This window comes from Acomys russatus, chromosome 1, assembly GCF_903995435.1.
Source record: "Acomys russatus chromosome 1, mAcoRus1.1, whole genome shotgun sequence".
NCBI lineage: Eukaryota > Metazoa > Chordata > Mammalia > Rodentia > Muridae > Acomys > Acomys russatus.
In genome coordinates this window covers 9,837,561-9,851,371 of record NC_067137.1, presented here as the reverse complement: position 1 = coordinate 9,851,371, position 13,811 = coordinate 9,837,561, and positions in this window count along the sequence as shown.

Here is a 13,811-nt window from a genome sequence, read left to right as displayed (position 1 = left end):
TGCGTGGTACAGTCTGGCCTCGTACTCACAATGATTCTCCTGCCTCAACCTCCCAACTTAGCTTACAGGCATGCACCACCATGCTTTGCTACCTTATTGTTGAATTGTGAATTTTTAACATATCTGTAGTCACTTTTCTTAGATATGGAATTTGCAAGTGTTTTCTCCCATCTTGTGGGTCATCTTTCCACTATTTTGGTGATATTTTTGAAGTACAGAGTTGTGTTACCTTGATGAAACCACTTTTTTTTTCTGACTTCAGTTTGTACTTTGGTGTCAAATCTAGGAGGCTAATATTTGATCCTCAGACACAACATTTTATAGTTTTATCTCTGACACTCCGTTTTTGTTACTATTTTTAGATGTGTTTATTCTATTTTTACATGTCCCGGTATGTATGTGAGGCACATGCATTCCTGGTGCCCGAGGAAGTCAAAAAAGGGAGTTGGATCCCCTGGAATTAGAGTTATGGATAGATGTGAGCCACCATGTAGGTGCTGGGAACTGGGGACTCCCCGGTAAGAGAAGCAAGGCTTTTAACTGAGTCTCTCTCTCTGGCCCCTTGGTCAACTTTTGTATGTGGTATAGCAGTCCTGTTGCATTCTTTAAATGTGACTACTCCATTGTCCCAGCACTATTTATTGAAAAACTGTCCTTTCCCACACTGCATTTTGTGGGTCCCCTAGTTGAAAATCAGCTAGCTATATGCCTAATCATCTCTTTTAGACTCTCAGTGCATGTACATTCGTCTCCATGTAATGCTGATGCCTCTACTACACTGCCATCACCATAACTTTGTAATGCGTTTGTAAATAGGAAAGTGTGAGTCTTTCTACTTTGTTCTCGAGACTGTTTTTGTTTGTTTGTTTGTTTGTTGCTGTTCAGGTCTGATAATCCCATATGAATTTTAGGATCAGTTTTCAAATTGGGGTTGGGGGAAGGCATCCAAGTTTTAAAGGGATTTGCATGGGAGTCTGTAGGCCATCTTCAGGCGCACCGCCATTTAACAATATTGAGTCTTTCAATGCATGAACACAGGGCATCCACTTGCTCAGGCTTTCTTTCATTTCTTTTAACAATGTTTGGTAATTACTCAGTGTGCAAGTCTTCAAGTTCTTTTGTTAAATTCATTCCAATTTTGTTATTTTCAATATGGCTCTAAGTGGAATTTGTTTTTTAAATTTAATTTTTGTATTGTTATACTGTTTTGTTTTGTTTTGTTTTGTTTTACCTTTGAGGGAAATTAGTTGACTAAAAGTCTGCAAGGCTGAACTACACAACTCCCGGATTGCTCAATCCCGAGGCGAGCCTTGAGCTGGCTAACCTGCACTAGGAAGAAGAAAGCTGAAACATCTGAACTCTCACCGCCATAGCCGACATCCTCTCCAGTGGCCTCTTCCCATGTGGCCCTGAGAACAGTAGACTAATGAGGACCTCCCAGAAGGCAGACCCAGGGTCCACAGAGAAGAATGGATAAAGGGACACTTCCTGGTAGCCTGGTCTACGGCACTTAGTCCCCTAGGAGGTGGGGAGCCCCTGCAATTTTTGCCCAGTGGGATCTGCTCATTGTTACATATTTTCCATTCTTCTTTTCCAAGTGGAAAATCTTTAATTGTGGTTCTCCTGATCACCCCCATTGTACGCTGCACATGGGTGGCCGGCTGGAGAAGGTGGCTGCGTAGACAACCTGCTTTTGGATTACGTGCCGCTGGACCAACATCTGAAGTTCCTGTAAAGATCACATAATCACCAGGAGGGTCTAGGCTTTGAGATAGTTGCAGTAATTACTGGCTCAAACCTTGTGGGCTTCGACCTCGGGAAAGGATTAGCACATTTTGCGTGAGGGAAGAGAGTGTGCATGTATTTGGGCAGAGATCACCAGCTTCAGTATGCATTCTCCTCGTCCTCCTCAGTAAGGGAATACTGAGCTGGACTTATTGTTACCCGGATGATGTCTTAACTTCCCTCACAACTGGAGATGTCTTAAGGCCGAGTCTGTGAGTGAACATGGTGACAATGCAACTTCAGGCAGTGTCTGCAGAAGCAGACACATCTTCTTCCTCTATTTCTATTTCCTTCTGGTTCATGGCTGAAGTGCTGGTTGTGGCTGGAGCATCCTTTTGTGGGAAACTGGGAGTAAAGGACGCCAGGGCAACACAGAAAGAGCCGCCATGTGGAATCTTGCACTGCCTGGGTAGACTTTGCCTCCAGGATCAACCTCCTTGCTCGGTGCACTAGCTTTTGAGCCCCTTTCTTGTGTCAGGCTAACTTTGGTCCTCTCTAATAAGGCTGCTTTGTCTTTAAGAAGAGAGGAACCAGACTGATTGCATGCTGGTTTAAAAAAAAAAATGACTCATCAGGGAGAGATAGACTAGTGGAAAATGGCAACCAGAAAAAGAGCCTTTGTGAAGATGAAAAGGGATGGCACCCCGAGAACAAGTGGTCAAATTTCTCTTCGCCTGAAGAAACCGAGACGCTCTCTCCATTGTGACAAGAAGGACAAGAGCGTGGATCCCGGCGGCTGTGCGTTCCTTGGTAGGACGGTGAGGGATGCTTGAAGCATCTGCAAGAGAACAATGCAGCGACATCACGTGGATCCCTCCAACTCAACCTCGGCTCCCGGACACACTCACCAACCCCTGCCCGCTTCACTTCTACCCGGCTGCTTTTAATGACATAATATGCACCTGCAAAAATACCACACAAACAAAAGCATTCATAATGGCCCACACCTCACCACAGAGTACGCCCCACCGCCTTCTTCTATTCAAGGTGGCCCACACCCTGAATCCCACAGGAAATACTGCCATGCCTTATCATATGGTTTTACTATTTTTCTACATTCCTAAAAAAATTTTTAAAGTTGTGTTTTATATTAACTGCTTTTAATACCAATAAAAGGCCTCCTTCCCCATGTAGTCTGTTAAGATTTGCCTTTTTGTTCAGCTGTCTATCCTTTTCATATTCTAGTCTACTTTTCTATACTTTCTGATTCGCTGTGATAATACACCATGGCTGAGGCAGCTTGTACAAGAGTTGACTCGGGGGTTATAGTTTGTCACCATCATGGCTGGGAGCATGACAGCGAGCAGGCGTGGCACTGGAGCCACAAGCATGAGGCAGAGAGTTAACTAGGCATAGGTGGGCTTTCTGAAACCTCAACTCTGGAGACACACCCCCTCCAACAAGGACACCCATCCTAACCTTTCCCAAAACAGTTCCATCAGCTGGGGAACCAAGCATTCAAACCTGTGAGCCCGTGCCAGCCATTCTCCTTCAAACCACCGCAGTGCCTAAGGGTCACTCACATTGTCTTGTGGTGGTGTAGCTCATTCGCTTAGCCTAACGGTATTCTATTGTGTGACTATACCACGGTGGGTTCATTCCTGAGCTATGGAAGCCGAGCTGGGAAAAAAGAGATGGAGGGAGATGTGCGGGAGAGTGCCCTGAGTCCGGATAACTATTGTGCGGGGGGTGGGGGGGGGGGGGTTGGGGGCCTGGGGCCAGGGAGCACACAGGCTTAAGAATGACGGGTGCTTAAAGGAAGGTAAAGTCTGGTTCAGAAGTATTTGGAGCTACAGTGACCATAACGTCTCCAGGTATAGCTGTGGTATGAATAGGTAAGGCCAGAATGGAGATAGCGCCTAGAGACGACGGTGAAGGGTGCCACTCCGTTTTTCTAGAATACTCCACGAAGGGTAGAGAAAAAGAGGATGTTGCTGGAGGTGGAGGCTTCAGTAAGAGAAGCAGCATGGCGAGAGTCTGAGAGGGTGGTAAGCAGAGAGGAAAAGAGGGGCGGGGCAAAGCTGGAAGCAGGGGCATCCATAGTGCGATGAGGATGAGAGAGAACGGAAGCAGCTGGCAGGAAATGGTGCAGGAGAATATGCGCAACTCCACCTTGCAGCCCCGGGGTGCAGAGAACGAGGGAATTAACGTCTCCAGAGAGGGCTGCACGGAGGCAGGGGTCAAGGTCTATGAAGAGAAAAGAAGGAGGGATCCAGAAAAGGAGACCGTCTCCCCTGGGGTGGGAGTGAAGCTTGCTGAGGTCATTGCATCACAAGGCAAGAGCCACCAAACACGGCTCACAGTGGCATGGCCGCAGAAGGGTTAAGGCTCACCAGCCCTGGTGTCCCTTTGGCTTGACAAGAAGGGCAACCAGTTCCTCCCTGTGGGCCACTGCTGGTGTCAGGAAAAGGCAGGATGGAGATTCATCTTCCAGTCACAGGCTGAGGAAATAGGCGCCATCTTGGTTTTAAAAGAGTCTCCGTCTGAGGGAACATGTTTGAAGGAAAAGAAAATTCCAGAAGAGGCCTGGGCCTGCTGGCCAGCATTCTTCAACACAATCAGCACAGAAAGAAAGGGAAAGCCCATCCGAGAGTCAGCCCTGTGTCTCTTTAGTCTGAGACAACCTTTGCTTCTGAGTCTTCCCAGTTGGGCTCAACTGGATTATGTTTCTTCAATTATGAAAGGGTAGGATGGGGGCAGGATGTCCTTAGACATAGCCATTCAGTTATGTTCTGTGGCTGACCCATAAGAAGATCCCACCTTTCTCACATCCCAAGCAAGATGCAGGATCTCTTAAACTGGTGCTCTCACAGCCTCTGGCCCTTTCTGTTTCCTCCCTAAGGCTCTTGGGCTAAAGAAGAACTGGGTGAGGGCTCAGGTGTGGGCCATTACCAAGTGGAAGGACAAGAGATGGCTAGGAGCAGTGCCTCCAGAGGCCTCCTTTTGTGTGGTCCTGGGTAACTTGAATGCCTCTGCTTCCACAGCTCATGAGAAGAAGGGAGCTATATCTGCTGGGCTACCCTTTCATAAATAAGAAACACAGTTCCTGTTTTCAAGGGAGGCAGGGGCAGTGGTTTGTATTTCCCTATGGCTCCAGCATTCACTGGCTAAGGACAGAGCCATTGCCTCTATCCTGTAGGGGCTCCTGCACTGAGCCAGAGGCTCAGGTCACATCTAGAACACTGGGGTGGGCCTGAGCTAGGTTTTTGTCAACTTGACATAAGCTAGGGTCATCTGAGGGGAGCCTGTCACAAGCCTGCGGGGCATTGTCTTGACTGATTATTGATGTGGGAAGGCCCAGCCCACCATGCCAGGCCTGGGCAGGTTATGTAGGAAAGCAGGCTGAGTAAGCCATGGGGAGCAAGCCAGTAAGCAGCACCCCTCCACGGCCTCAGCTTTAGCTTCTGCCTCCAGGTTCCCGCTGAGTTGCTGGCCTGACTTCCCTTTGTGATAGACTGACTGTGCGCTGTAAGATGAAAAAACCCTTCCCTCCCCAAATTGCTTTTGGTCGTGGTGTTTATGACAGCAACAAAAAGCAAACTAGAGTCCAGATAAAAAAATAAAAATAAAATAAAAAAATAAAAATAAAAATAAAAATAAAATGAGTTACTTTCTCTCTAGGTGGGTAGGAATGCACAGCTCATCTGCAGAAGAACACGGGCAGCCCCTGAGAGATGCAAGGTGAAGATGCAGAAGATGCCCTGGCCAGCAAGTTGGCCCCAGCCTCTCTCTGACCTTCGGCATTCTTGTCCCCAATTACTCAAGACCCCTCCCCCTCCCAAGTTGATTCAAGTTGAGGGCTGACCACCCTGGACAGCCCAGAGTCTTGAGCCTTAACACTGAAAGTGGCATTTCTCCGCAGGAGCAATGAGTGGGCTGGTGGGTAGAGAACACAGCTGACACTGAACACAGGAGAATAGCATGTGGGTCTCCCCTAGACACCTCTCCTTGCTGTGTGTTGGCCCCTCTGCTTCTTCAAGTTACAGCTGAACACCTTGTAGGCCGGGAGGGGGGTGTGGGGGGTGGGGGCTTCTCTGCACTTTCCCAGCCAGCCCTGTCAGTCAGCCCAACCCTCAGGCTTGCTCCAGCAGGCCCAGCTGTGAGGTGGGGGGGGGGGGATGAGCAGGGGCAACCAACAAGGACTACATTCTAGGCTGCTGGGGACTGTTATCAGCTAAGCCTGGGATCTGACTCACCTGCCTCTGTGGGTAGCCTGTGGGTGTGGGCAGTGCTGGATTTGCCTAGAGGCTTCCCTTTGCCAGGACCTGTGCACAGAGGTGGACTCTCAACAGAGGCCCATTGTTTTCTTCCCCTCTACTCTCCAGCTCTTTCCAGGACTTCCCTGAGCTGTCTTTTGTCTCTCACCCTCTCCTTTCTCTGGCCTCTATCCCTCTGGCCTCTTTCCAGGTTCCCCTCACCATCAGGGGATGGGGGTGAGGGGGTGGGAGGGGGGTCGGGAGGGTTGGGAGGGGGCTTGGGAGGGTTGGGAGAGGGGTTGGGAGGGCTGGGAGGGGGGTGGGTCAGGAGGGCTGGGAGGGGGTGGTTGGTGAAGGCAGGAGATACCCCTCAGGTACACATCTTCCAATGCAGTCAGAGGAAACTTCTGAAGCCAAGACCTTCCTCTGAGCTCCCCACTTCCTTGAAGTCTTCTGAGTCCCCTCCACCTGCTGCAGACAGCAACCAGGCTGTCCTGGATTTGTGCCATCAGCTGCTGGCCAGCCTTGGGACTATCTGGGAGGTGGGGTACATACCTACCGAGATCTCTTTTTCTCTTTTGGGAGGAGGTGTTTTTAGTTTAAATCAGGATCGGTCTAGGGTTTGGCTCACCCCTTCTTGGGCCACCTTCTGAACTGAGATTACAGATGGGTGCTGGGCTTTCTTCTTTGCTGAGCCATTCTAAGCCGGCCCCTGCTGCTTCAGAGCGCCTTTGTGAGCATGCTCTGTATACCTGACCAGCCTTGGCTGACTGAGGTGAAGCCAAGGCTGCCTCCATCTCCAGAAAAGAGCAAGCCAAGAGTCAGAAAATTCAAAAGAATAATTCCAGCTTCTTAAGCCTTTGAAAAGCACTTGGAAGTGTCCTCCTGAAAGCCCCGCTCATCACCTCTACTTCTGAGAAGCCGGCTTTCCTCTGAGAAACCAGCCTCACAAACAAGCAAACTTTTCTAGAGCCACTTCGCGTTACTAGTCCGACATACTGGCCTTGCTGTGGCATTGTCTTTTCTTAAGTAGATGTGAGACAGCCCAGTTTGGCAATGGCTCAGTCAGACACTTAGGGCCAGCCTGAAAATTGGAAACCTAATCATATACTGAGCACGCGCGCGCGCGCACGTGTGTGTGTGTGTGTGTGTATGTGTGTGTGTGTGTGTGTGTGTGTGTGTGTGTGTGTGTGTGTGTGTGTGTGTTTAAATTTCTGAAGCAGGGCATCATGTAGTCCAAACTGGCCTTGAACTCACTGTATCGCCAAGGATGACCTTGACCTTTGGGTCCTGTTGCCTCTGTTTCCCAAATACCAGAGTTACAGGTATGCACCACTAGCCACGCTCAGTTTCAAGCAGAGCTGAAAATTGAACCCAGGGCTTTGTGCACACTAGGCAAGGACTCTACCAACTGAGCCACATCACTGGCCTGAGTCCTTGTTGCATCAGCTAGGAATTCTAAGAGCTGCACACTCATGGGTTGGGCCAGCGAGATTACAGACAATCAGAGACAGGCTAGTGAGGAGGATGACAAAGCGATGCTGTGGGCACACAGAGCAAGGAGAAAAGTTACGAAGAGGACTGAGGAAAGCAGAGGGCTGGCAAAGACAGGTCTGCTAACAGCTATGAACACCCTCTACACGGGGGCAGGGATCCTGTGAAAACACTGTTGCACTGTGGGAAGCCGGACAGGCGATAACACCATATCCCACCAAACCAATATTTGCTTACTGTCAGTTCCAATCCCAACCTGAAGGAAGTGATTTGTGCCTGCGGGAATGAGGCAGCAGACAGAGAGGAGGCTGCCTGCTGACACCACTTCATCTGCTCTGTGAAGTTCCGCTGTGACCCCGGCTTGCTCCCCCAAGCACACAAACAGAAACTCTTTAGACCAAGCTGAAGCCCCTTAGAGATCAGCCGGCACAGTGCTAACTGTTTCGGTCTTGCGGCCCATAGGAAGAGTTCCTGGCACAATTTTCTTCATCACCTTACATTGCCAAGGGCTTAGAATGCCTCAGAGAGATAGATGCCTTCCGCCTGGCATTGACCACTGCGGGCTCTGTCTCGATTAATCACCCTGCCATTAAAAAAAAAAAAAGTCAAGATCTCCAATCCTCCTGGAGAAACTGAGGCTGATGAGAGGCGTCACCCCTGGGACTGCAGCTGCTAGACTCACCACCAAACCAAGATTGGAATTTAATTTCCTCCATCTTATCCCAAGGCTCCAACGGTCACTTCCCCCTTGAACATCCACGAGGAGATGGAAAGACCGTAGAGCAGGAAGCAGGCCCTGCAAGGAGACATGTGACATGAGGTCATAGCTGGTATAATAAGCCAAGTCAGAGGGCCAGTGGTATCAGAGAGAGGGGCTGGGTCTCTCACAGCACTAGAAAGCAGAGCAAGAGAGAAGGGAACAGAATACACCAGCGTGGGTTCCCCTGTCTGTGCGGACCCAGCCAGGCTGGGGCCCCTTCTCCTGTGTCAGGCACACTAGTAAAGGCCACTGCTAAGGCGGGGAGGGCCTAGGTCTGGAATAAGCCTGCAGGAGACCTTTATAGGTAGTATTTCTCCTTCTACCCTGGAGTGGAGGCTGCAGGATCACACGGGCAAGGTGAAAGCAGCACTGCAGAGCCTGGAAACTAAGCCTGGCGGCCCCTCCTCTCCTCATCCTCCCCTTCAGCCTCCGGCTCAGCTCAATTCAGCATCAAGAGTCAGGGCCAGGCAGTTCCTGGCTCCACCAGCAGAGGGTCCCAGAGCAGAGGGCTAGCCGGCTTGGGGGCAGGGCAGGTTGCACACAGCTCTCCTGGCGCGCGGGTTCACAGGTGTCCACAGGCATGGGTGGTCGGTACTCACGCATAGGTGTGTCTGTGCTTGTATGTATCCTTGTGGGTGGGTATAAAATGAATGTATCTGTGTTTGTGGGCGTGAGTCTACAAACAAGACCATGACTGCTGCTCTGCGTCTAGGCATCCTCTTTGCACATGTGGGTAGTGCGTAGCCCCAGGAGTATGTGTGCGCACTGGGTGCCTGGGTGTGTAACTCACGCATAGACATGCATGCTTGGGCTTGTGAGTGAATAAGTAAAGCAAGCTAGGTGTGGTGTGCACACCTGTAATCATAGCACTCCGAAGGAGGAAGCCAGAGCTCTGGGCCTATTCTGACTCCATCTGCAGTGTGTAGGCTTTGTCTTTTGAGGGAGAAAGGTGAGCAGGAAGAAATGTCCCACAGGTGGCTGGCTGGCCCGCCCATGAAGGACAGAGGGACTCGCAGCAGCCAGGACCATGCCCAGCTCGGCACTCCCTGCTGGAAGCCCCAGCTGTGGGCAGCCACTTCTCTGGCCTGTGTTAGAGTTTCACAGGGGCTGATGGGAAAGGTCAGACTGGCCGCTCTCAGCCTGTGGCCGTGAACATGCCTGGCCCGAGGGATTGAGGCAGACTCTGAGCCCCACGGCAGGCAGCTGTGTTAGTTCTAATGCTTCCATAACAAATTTCACACAGAGAGCCTTACAACATCACAAGGATTCATCACGCAGCCCCGGGGGTCAGCTCCCAAGAGCAGCGTCCCTGGGCATACTGAAGCAAGGTCCCCTTGGCTTTTCCAGGTTCCCGGGCAGCGTGGTTCCTTCTCCCTCCTTTAAGTCACCCACAGGCAGCGCCTTCAGATCCCTCGCTGCTCCCATGGGCCCTTCCTACTGCCCTCTCTCTTCTAAGAACTTATGTAGTAACAACAGAGACCCCGACATAATTCTGACAGCCTTCCTGTCTTCAGAGCCTTAATGTAGTTTATTATACCTGCAAAGCCCTTTTGACTGTAAGGTGACCTGTGCACAGGTTCTGGGGACTGGGGTAGGGGCCTCTTTCAGGTAGGGTACATTATTCTGAGTATCCAAGAAAATGGCTGGCAGAAGGGGGTGACACATTTTTTCTTTTCTTTTTTTTTTTAAATAAAGATTTAGTGTTTATTTATTGTGTATACAGTGTTCTGGCCTGCAAGCCAGAAGAGGGCACCAGATCTCATTATAGATGGTTCTGAGCCACCATGTGGTTGCTGGGAATAGAACTCATGACCTTTGCAAGAGCAGCCATGCTCTTAACCTCTGAGCCACCTCTCCAGCCCTGACTTCCTTTTTTTTTTTTTTTTTTTTTTCCTTTTTAAACTTCTTTGAGTTAATAGGGATTGAACCCAAGGCCTGATACATGCTAGACAAGAGTTCTACCACCTAGCTTTTATTTTTAAAAAGTCTCACTAAACTGCCTAAGCTAGTCTTGAATTCACTCTTGTAGCCTAGGCAATCCTCCTACCTCAGCCTCCTAAATAGCTGGGATTCCAGGCCTATACTGGCAAGCGGGCTGGGAGTCGGGAGGGACAGTTGGTTTAGAGCCTGTTTTTAAATATTTAACTACAGGTCTGTGTGTCTATCTGCGTGCGGGTGCAGTTGACCCCAGATGCCAGAAGAGGACATCAGATCCCTTGGACCTAGAGTTACAAGTGATTATGAGCTACCTGAAATGGGGGCTGGGAACTAACTCAAGACCTCTGCAAGAGCAGTATTGGCCATCTGTCCAGGCCATGGCAATTTTCTTCCCCCCATGGTTTTACATGGGTATCCACCCATGAGGACACTCTCCCGTGCTGAGGACACTCTCCTCTGCTGAGAGCACTTCCTTCTTGAGGACCCTCTGACCCTGGCAGTGTTGTCTAGGGAACTGAGCTAGCTGTTCCAGGCACTAGGAACAAGCCTCATCTTGTTCTCCAGCAGCCCAGGGCCAGGAACTCATTATTACTGAGTATTGACCCCTGGGCCCCCCCTCCTCCCCTCACCCCTACCAAGCCACTCCATACCCAGCCCCTAACTAGACCTGAGTCTATAGCCATGCTCCTTGGGGGGGCTTTGTTTTGCTGTACTAGGCTACCTTTTGGCTACACAGCTGTAGCCTGCCAGCTTCAGCCCTCTTCCTGTGGGTGCAGCCCCACCCGTTAGCTCCCCCATGGAAAGCCCAACCACACAGCTCAGCACCAGCACAAGGAAGGGGGACATGCATGACAGCCCAGGCCAGCCCTGGGGGCGGGGGTGGGGGGAGGGTGGTTGCTGACACGGAGACCCCTGGCTTCCCAGATGCTCCTCGGCCGAGTGAGCACCACATCTGGAAGCAGGCTGGAAATTCTAACCCCAGCTCCCCTGCTAGGAAATGTGTCAAATCCTCCCAGAGACTTCTTGGAAGCAGGAACTACCAGGGAGGGGCACTGACTCCACAGCACCTAAGAGACTTGGAGACCTCCAGATGTCACTAGGAGTCCACAGTCCTTAGCTCTGCTCCCTGCCTGTCCCCAGGGAAATATTAAGGAGGCTTGGAACAGATGACAGAGCTCGTGTCTCCCTGGGACCCAAAAGTCTATGTGTGCGTGGGAGTTCTCCATAGATGCTAAGCTATTTTTTTCCTGGACAGAAAAATGTTGACATGCCTTTGGAGGGTCATCTGCCCAGAAAAAGCTCCTGATCCATCAAGAAGATATGGTTTCTCTTCTCTCCGACACACGCACACATCTCCCAGAGGCCCCAGCTCATTCGCCTCAGCATATTGGTGTCCTCGGGGCCTTGTCATCACTCTTCGCCCAGCTCATCTATTCCTCAGAGCCGAGGTCACGGAGCAGGACTGGCCCCCAGCTCCTTCTGCGTGTCTCAGCAAGCTTAACTCTGCAGTGGTTGCCGTGGCCACAGGACCTCCAGGGGCCTCTGGGGAGAGTCGACATCCTTGCCGAGTTTTTTTTTTTTTTTTTTTTTTTAGTGTCTACTAGATGCTTATATCCCTTAGCCTGCAGCTCCTTCCTCCACCTTCAAAGAACATCTCTCATCTCTGCTCCCATCAGCATATCATCTTCTCTAATCCTCGCTGGCCCTCTGTCCCTCTTACAAGGTCACCTGTGATTAGATTAGACCTACCTCAGCCATCGACACCTCAAGAGAGCTAACTTAATCACACCTTAAAGTCTCTGTTGCTATATGAAGCTGACACATGCACAGGTCATTAAGGTTGGGATTCACTGCTCAGCCTTCTGCAGCAGAAGCCCCTCCCTGAGCATCAGGTTTTCACTTGTTGCTTCAGGGTAGGTCTTCCAGTTCTGACGCTAAGGCGGTCAGGCGCCATGGCGGGCGACCTCTTTCTCAAGTTAAACGGGCTTGGCCTCTCCACTCTCTGCTCAGAACAGTCCTGGCAGCTCACATGGCCTCCTTCTTATCACTAGAAGCGGGAACCCTCCTGCAGGCTTTGATGCCTACACCTGAGCAACATGCCCCTCCCACAAAGAGTGTCCTGGAGTGCCAGTGTCGTTTAGGATCTGAGTTCTAACTTCCGGAGGCTGGCCTTACTTGCCCATCCACTGTTTGGGAAGAAGAGGAACCTTTGAGAGGTGATGAAGACGGGTGTACAGGAGGTGTGTGTGTGTGTGTGTGTGTGTGTACACTCTGTTCCTAACACTGTTCCCAGTGCCGCAGTCTCCAGGGGGCTCAGTCACCCATGCCAGCCAGCCTGGCCACCTCGGTACTGCGCTGGCACTACTCCCTAGAGTATCCAAGAGCCCTTGGAAGCCAGGTGAGCTGCTGACGCATGCAAAGGGATTAGGGAGGTGCTGCTGTGCTTTAAGCCTAAAAACAGTAGAATCTGGAGGCCATTGCATGCACCTGTGAGGGGACGCGGCCACGGCTTAGTCTGTCCTGTTCCCGCTGCCTTGTGTTGCCTCACTCTGTTATCTCTGACTTAGAAGCCATCTCCTGCAGAAATCATCCCATCAAGTCTAAGGGGAGCTAAAGCTCCTCCACGATGCTTCCAGTACTGTGGAACAGCTCCCTGTGTCCAGGACAGGGACCAATTCCAAACTACAAATAGGAGGGGCTTAGAGTAGGAGAGAGACTGTATCGGAAGAGATGGCATCGAGTCTGCTCAGCCTGCCCTCCAAGAGGACCTCTCGCCTTACGGTGATGGTTGGTGTTAATGCCAGCTTGCCATAGCCTAGAAGCATCTGAGAAGGGGGTCTCGGTTGAGGACTGTGAAGCTCAGGTGACCTGTGGGCATGTCTGTGGAGGAACCATCTTTATTAATTAACTAATTGAGGTGGGAAGACCCAACCCGAATGCAGGTGGCACTGCTTCCCAGCTGCCCTCTGACCTGTGGATGAGTAAGGAAAGCCAGGCGGCCAGCAAGCAAGGATGCATGAGTCTCTTCTCTCTCTGCTCGGTGGATGTAGTACTTCAAGGTCTTGCCAGGACTTCGTGCAATCATGAACTGCAGCCCGGACTGGCTAGCTAAATGATTCCTTTCTTCCCTAAATGGCTTTTTGTCAGGACATGTTATCACATGAGAGTAGAACACTTTATATCCAGCAACAGAGGAATGTCCCTGAGTTAGTTAGCTATAGTTCCACCATAGTGACAAACAACAACAAAAAAAACAAAAACTGAGATGATCAACTTGAAGGAGCAAAGCTTTACGATGCTCATGGTTTTGGGAGCCCCATCCATGGCTATTTGGTGCTATTACTTTGTGGCAACATAGAGGTCCCAGGAGGAATCCAACACAGAGGGAGCCAAGAATCCAAGAGACAAACTTCCTTCCGCTAGGCCCCACCTACCAAAGGCTCCACCAGCTTTCAGTGGTTCCTCAGGTTGGGCCCAAACTTTCACTACATAGACCTTTGTGGGTGCTGTGGCTCACAGCTATAGCAGCCCTTGTCCAAGGACCAGAGAGAGAGGGGTGAAGACTAAGGATGGGGGATCATTGGAGTTCACTGCTTGCCTTCTCTTCCCTGTGGGGGTCCAACAGTATGTGGGAGGTT